Source organism: Diabrotica virgifera, chromosome 10 (genome assembly GCF_917563875.1).
Source record: "Diabrotica virgifera virgifera chromosome 10, PGI_DIABVI_V3a".
Classification (NCBI taxonomy): Eukaryota; Metazoa; Arthropoda; class Insecta; order Coleoptera; family Chrysomelidae; genus Diabrotica; species Diabrotica virgifera.
In genome coordinates, this window is record NC_065452.1 from 89,139,869 (window position 1) to 89,147,113 (window position 7,245).

General features: G+C 35.7%; 1 protein-coding gene across 1 annotated transcript in view; it reads right to left on the reverse strand.

Annotated features, from left to right (window-relative positions):
* The window catches only part of LOC114337973 (epidermal growth factor receptor kinase substrate 8), a 165,064-nt gene extending 158,907 nt beyond the window's left edge, over positions 1–6,157 (reverse strand). The window contains exon 1 of the mRNA XM_028288557.2: positions 5,921–6,157. The gene's annotated coding sequence lies outside the window, so the exon portion shown is untranslated. The remainder of the gene's footprint in view (positions 1–5,920) is intronic.
* Between the last annotated feature and the right edge of the window lie 1,088 nt (positions 6,158–7,245).

A 7,245-nucleotide genomic window follows, 5' to 3' on the forward strand; every position in this document is an offset into this window, starting at 1 on the left:
GTGGTCATATAAGGGGTGTCTTCGGTCCGTCTCCTGCTTTTTCCGTTCTACCTCTGACGTGACCTTTCTCCTGATTGGTGGTGGAGCAATTCCAGCAATGGGGTATACCTCTTCGATAGGTGTCGGTTTCAGGCAACCCGATATTATACGGACCGTTTCATTTAGAGCCACGTCGACGTTCTTTGCGTGAGCAGAGTTTGCCCATACTGGTGCTCCAAACTCCGCGGCCGAAAAACATAATGCCAAGGCAGAAGTGCGGAGAGTGTGTGGTTGTGCTCCCCATTTTGTATTAGTTAGCTTGCGGATGATATTATTTCTGGCACTTACTTTCTTCTTAACATCTTGACAGTGGTATCGGTAAGACAGAGTTCTATCCAGACGGACGCCAAGGTATTTTGGCGTCTTGTTGTGTTCCAGCATCTGACCACGCCATTCCACCTCCAGCGACCTTCGGGCATGCTTGTTTCTCAGGTGGAAAGCACATACCTGGTTTTTTGTGGGATTGGGTTTCAGATGGTTTTTATCATAGTATAGAGCTAAGTCTCCCAGGGCATCTGTCAGCTTCACTTCGACTTCATTGAAGGTTCTTCCCTGAGCTGCCACCGCTGTATCATCAGCGTAAATGTAACTACTAACTGTAACTGTAAAACATCAACGTAAATCACAACTTATGCTACACCTACTTAATATAACCGCCAGAAAATTTAACATGTTCATTTCCAAAAATAAGACAAAATGCAAAGATAACAGCAAATCCAATAAGATGTAAATTGGAGCTGAAGGGTCAAATAAATAGAACAAGTGATGGAGTTTAAATATCTAGGCATGACACTATCTAGCTACGGAAAGCTTGAACCAGAAGTGGAAGATCAAGTGAAAATAGAGCAAACAGAGCCGCAGGTTGTCTGAATGACACAATATGGAGAAATCAAAATATCGGAAAATAAATGAAAAGCAGAATTTCCAAAACAGTCATCAGACCAATAATGACATACGCGGCAGAAACACGACCTCCACAGAGAGGACAAGAATATTGCTCGAAACAGCGGAGATGAAAACCCTTCGAAACATCGATGGTAAGGTACTATGGGACAGAACTAGATCTACAGATATACAACGGAGATACAAGGTGGAGAACATTAATAACTGGGAAAGAAACAGAAAAATAGAATAGACTGACCACAGAAGCCGAATGACAACAAATAGGGTAGTCAGGACAGCGAGAGACGGTTCCCCAATAGGAAGACGATCAATGGGAAGACCACGAAAACGATAGAACGACAACTTACTGGAGGCACATTAAAAAAACAGAATCATGTCTATACAAAAAGAAGAAGAACAACTAGTTGTTCCCATATACATGATATTTATGTATATGAGAAACATGTAAACCAATTTATACCAAAATCTGACAAATTCTGTCAGAGAATTCTGCCAAGACAAGAATTTGTGGCACAAATTTACACCATATTATTGTGTCACTATTAAATATACGCGCGCCAAGAGAAAAATTAGTAGACGAAGTAGAAGATAAATGTTTTGACGAAATAGAGATGGTCATAGCAGAAATCACCACACAAGATGTTAACATTATTTCAGGCGAAGCAAACGCAAGTGGGGGAAAGAATACTCATTTTTAATATTAAACACACAAAGGGTACACAAAGTAACACCATATTATTGTGTCACTATTAAATATACGCGCGCCAAGAGAAAAATTAGTAGACGAAGTAGAAGATAAATGTTTTGACGAAATAGAGATGGTCATAGCAGAAATCACCACACAAGATGTTAACATTATTTCAGGCGAAGCAAACGCAAGTGGGGGAAAGAATACTCATTTTTAAGAGTAAAATAATGGGTTGAAAGCAGTGGCTGATCTAGACATTTGCCTTGGGGGGGGGGGAATTTGCCTTAGAGGGGGAACTTTCAATGAAACACCAACTAAAAGACATAAAAAAATAAACATAAACTACATAAAAGACATAATTAATAACTTAATATGCATATATAATAATATGCATTAAGTTCCCTTACTTTTCCTAACTAGTGTGTTTATTGGGTTGAATTTGTCTGTCTGTGGTTTAAGTTTCACCTCAGCCAATATATTTTTATATGTTAACAATTTTTTTCTTTAATTTGGATCTTGTTGGGGGGGGCGAATTTCCCCATTTTCGTCCCCGTAGATCCGCCACTGGATGAAAGTAGCATGCAAATACAACTGATAATGATCATTACACTTGCAATAGTCAAAAAAAAATAAGAAGTACGTGTTTCAGGAAAAAAATATTCATAAAGAACTATGAAAAAGTCCACGTTCAAACCAGACAAACTAAATGAGACTATGTATATACATCCTGAGAAGCCAAGTTCTACAGTGTAATAACGAGTTCTTCCCAAAATTTAATTATGAAGAGCTGCAAAAACCCGAAGTGGTATTACAAAATTATCACGAATATAAATATATAGGAAAGCTGCTGCAACTTTAAGACAGAGAATACTACTATAATGAGGAAAGAGCATAGAATGAAATATGAAAATGGCAAAATTCATAATGAAAGCAAGACGAAAAACATACCGGAAACTAAAAGATCTAAAATAATTCAATAGTTTCATGACGAATGTAGAGCATAAATAAGAAAAACATTTTCCAAGTTTACTATCGCAAAGACAAGACTTCTTAGAAAAGTTTACTGAATAACGGAAAATGGACGATAAAGTAAAACGTGTCAATAGTGTTGAATAATGTTGAATGTGAAAGATGAATATTGATAATTAATAGTGGCAAAAAATTACATGTGTGAACGACGGAAACAGCACAGAAATGATGATGACGATCTGCAAATGAATAACATTAGACAGATAATGTATAAAAAGAGGAAATTCCAATTAATATAGTTTATACAAGATATGAAATTAGATAAATAATAAATTCCATGAAAAATCAGAAAAGCCCTGGTGAGAAAAGTATTGTGGCTAAAAACATACAGCATGGAAAAGGTTTTGTTTTATCAAAAATGAATAACCATTTTCAATTTCGTTGCAACACGAAACTACAGCCGCATTATATTCTAGTTCAATCAGAGAGTGCAGCAAGCACCTCTACCGGTTTCGAAACTTATTAGTCTCTCATCAGGAGGCACATATGCTGCTCTCTCTGACCCAACTAGACAAACTCCGGCGTGTAGTCACGGATTGCAACGAACGAAAGGGATGCCCTAGCGGCAACTGCTAGCAAAAACTAAGTTTTCAGTCTATTAGCACATAAAACAAAACCAAACGATGTTACTCTACACTCTACATCCTACCAGATTGAACAATGAGAACCTTCTCTGGTAACACCTCTGAGGCTTCTACAATTTGCAAGCCATAACGGATGCTGAGACTAAGGAAGATGAGGCATTTGGCATAAGGAAGATGAGGCATTTGGCATGAGGTTTTTTTTTTAATTTTGGCATTAGTTAGAATTCCCAAACAGCCTGAATCATTAACTATATTTTTAACACGTTCGCTACCAAGGGGGCACTTAAGTTTCATCCTCATAGACCAGAGCTATTTAAATTGCCGGTATTTGCAGGGCGATCCCCGGCTCACGGTCGAGACACTCGTCTATATGAAAAATCTATGTGGCTCATATATAGGTACAGTAGGAAAAATGAAAGAATACCCATGAACGAACATATAAAACACGCTGTATTTTCCTGTCACCGTGTCACACAAAAAATTGCCCAGCGCAAGTACATGTATAATTATTGTTTCATGTACTTGCACTGGACAATTTTCTTTGTGACACGGTTACAGGAAAATACAGCGTGTTTTATATGTTCGTTCATGGGTATTCTTTCATTTTTCCGACTGTAATTCGTTTGGTAGCGAACGTGTTTAATAAAATGATTTAACAGGGATTGCACTTTTCTCGTCCAGGAGTCGATAAGGGCATTTTAGTTGTTGACAACACAAGTTGTATAAAATCAGAAACCGACGAATTCGTGTATTTAGAAGGCGAGAAAGACAAGCAACGAAACTGACAGATCTGTTCACAGATATAGAGTAGGAAGTGTCATGTTCTGGGAAGACATTATGATCGGCAAAAAAACTCTTTTAATTTTCATTCAACCAACTGTAACGGCTCATAGGTATGTTGATTTTGTTCTAGAACTTGTAGTTAGGTTCTGGAGCGATGCATTGGGAGAAAATTTAATTTTCATGGATGATACTGGCTGTTTGCTCACCCGACCTTAACCCTATAGAACATTTATGGGATGTGCTTAAAGGGATGTGCTAAAAGAATAATTAGAGCTCGCCGAGATAATCCACAAAGCATCGCACAGCTAGTACAAGCTGCTCTTGAAGAATGGAACAACTTACCACAACAAAATGTCGACCATTTGATTAGGAGCGGCCCATGCAAATTGAAGTTTGCATAAGGGCTAGGGGTGGTAACAATGACTACTAAAAAACATAAATAAATAAAAACCATTTAAACATCATTCTTTCTACATTGAAATTTTTTATGCTATTTACATACTTTAAAACAAATAGTGTCAATTTTTTATTTTGAAGACTTTCTTATTTACCTTAATTTTTATGTATTGGTGATTAAATTGCTTTAAAACAAACATTCTTGGCTCCATAAATTGCTTTTTTAACTTGCTTGAAATAATAAGAAATATCAGCTGGTTCCATATATGTAAGTTTGGTGGTGTGTTTATATCAGCTTTATGTTTAACACTATAGGATGAAAAAATTAATAGGTACTGGTACTAGAGGAGACAAGAAAATGCTTGCCACATAAAACACTGAAAGCATGAAAGTTTGGAGAAATTTATATGTGCATCAACCTCCTGGTTGGTTGTAAACTAATTTGACGTCCTTGAAAATCTATTTTGACCATACTCCACAACTTAAGTCATTTTGATATTTCCAAGTAAACCGGTATTTCAAGAACAAAGCCAGATATTTAAGATCCCTTATAAACCCTTCGTGTGTAGTAGTCGTCTTTCCACATTCCAACAAAACAAAACACCCACCAGTCGCTAATACATTTAGTATTATTTATATTTATATATCATATGACAAATAAAAGTGACTAATCTGCTTAAAGACCTTGGAAGGAACGTACCATCAACACCTGTGCAAATCGTCAGTAATTATGCTATTTCATTCATTTTCATGCAGACACCCACTCATTTTCGGTGACATTGAGTTATGATATTCACTGACCAAAAAGGGACTTTTGGCTCTTCTAAAACATCGCCAAGTATGTACTACTGTTACTGACTGTATTATATTCTCTTAGCAAATTTTAACAGACATAATTCTCTCAGACCATGAAAACTATTAGAAGACCATAAACTACTTATATAGGGTACTACTGGTTTAAGTGTATTATTTATTACGACATATAGTAAGATACTGAAGAATTTTGAGAATTCATTTATATTTCCTTGCTATTCAGAATATTTCACTAAGGTTTTGCCACACCTTCAACTATATACTGATTGGAATGCTTGGAATGAGGTAAGAACGTCTGCTGTCTCTTAAATGTTTATGCATAAAGTTAGATATAATATGTTCTCATATTTAGTGTATATTGCGTCCAAATATTTAGCCGAATCTACATAGGATCTGAATCCCCACTCAGCCAAAGTAAATAGAAATTAGAAGAAACTTAAAAGTTAAGAGAAATCTTGACATATTAGTAAAATGGTAATAATGGTATAATATCTCGATTATGTAGTATTAGCGTGTATGCTTGCATATCTTTAGGTGATTTTAACGCTAGAAAAACGGTAACTTTGTTAAAGACATCTGCAGAATATAAAGTTAAGCCACCGTGGCGTGTGCATTAAAAGGAATACGGTATAACAACAAAAACAGTTAATAAAGTTTGTAACACAATCATCAGTTTCTAACTCACCTCTTTCCCAGCGATAGCTTATCAATAATCCATATTATAGCAACTTTTCATAGAAAACAAACAGTTCACGGGTATTTTGTTTAATTAATCCGAAGAATACATCCGAATAAATAAACTATATACAACACAGATCGACAAACTACAGTCGCGCTCCCACCTGACAGGTAAGTAAGATAAGTTGGTGCTTCAACGCCCGGCACATGCGTATAACGAGCTACCTGGATGGGTACTGGGTACTATCTGTGACTCTCACCTTCATAATTACCTGAACATTGTATACATCGTAGTTCATTTTCAGTGTATTAATATTCTACTGATTTATTACCTATTATTATTAAATACCTATATTTGCAAACCCGATATAGGTTTTTAATTTTAAATTAGAAAGCCGCTAAATACAGGATAATTAAAAAAATCCACAGTAGGTACCTGAAGGACATGCCAGGCCGAAATATTTCTGAAGGGACTTATTCTTTTTTGATCAGCGGGGATTCTGTCTGTTTCGTTTAATACCTGTCTCTCTATATTTAATTGTATTAGATTTATTATTATGTTCGTCTAATAAAATTAGACTAATTAAATAATGTACATAATAATATTTCCCTCATTTTACTAATACAATAGACCAGGGAGTCAGTGGCGTACTGATAGATCAGCGGGTCCTGGTTCCAGTTGGGATGCGGGCCCGCCTGCCCAATAAAACCACACATTGTATATCAAAAGTTTTTACTAAACATTGAATATATTATGTAAAGCATCATATATCATAAAATATATGATACATTTTTTATAATTTTATAAAAACTCAAGCTAATTTATAGTTTATTTTACTCGCGGTTTTTGCTCCAAATTTTAAAGAACCTTTTGGATTGACATGAAATTTGGCATAAACATAGCTAACATGTCAAAGAAAAAAAGGGATATTGTGCCGATGTGTGATTTTGTCCGGGGGTGAGTATCACCCCTTTTCAGGGGTAATAAACACACGTTCAAGATAAGTCAGGAAATGGATAAACTAACCAATTCTAAGCAAATTTAGTTCCATAGATTGTTTTCACTAAGTCAATACTTTTTTTGAGTTACTTGCGAGTGAATATGTTCATTTTTCAACAAAAAACTACGTTTCTAGACGGTTTTTCGGAAATAACTCAAAAAGTCCTCTGTAGACCCAGTAGGAACAGAGTAGTAGGTAATGAAAAGCAGGTTCTTATTCGTCAAATTCCAAATCGAATATTTTAACTCATCACACCTTTTTTAAAGTGTTTAAAAAAGCTGAATTAAGCATCTCATAAGCTAATTAGCATCTCAAATGAAACTAATCGTTA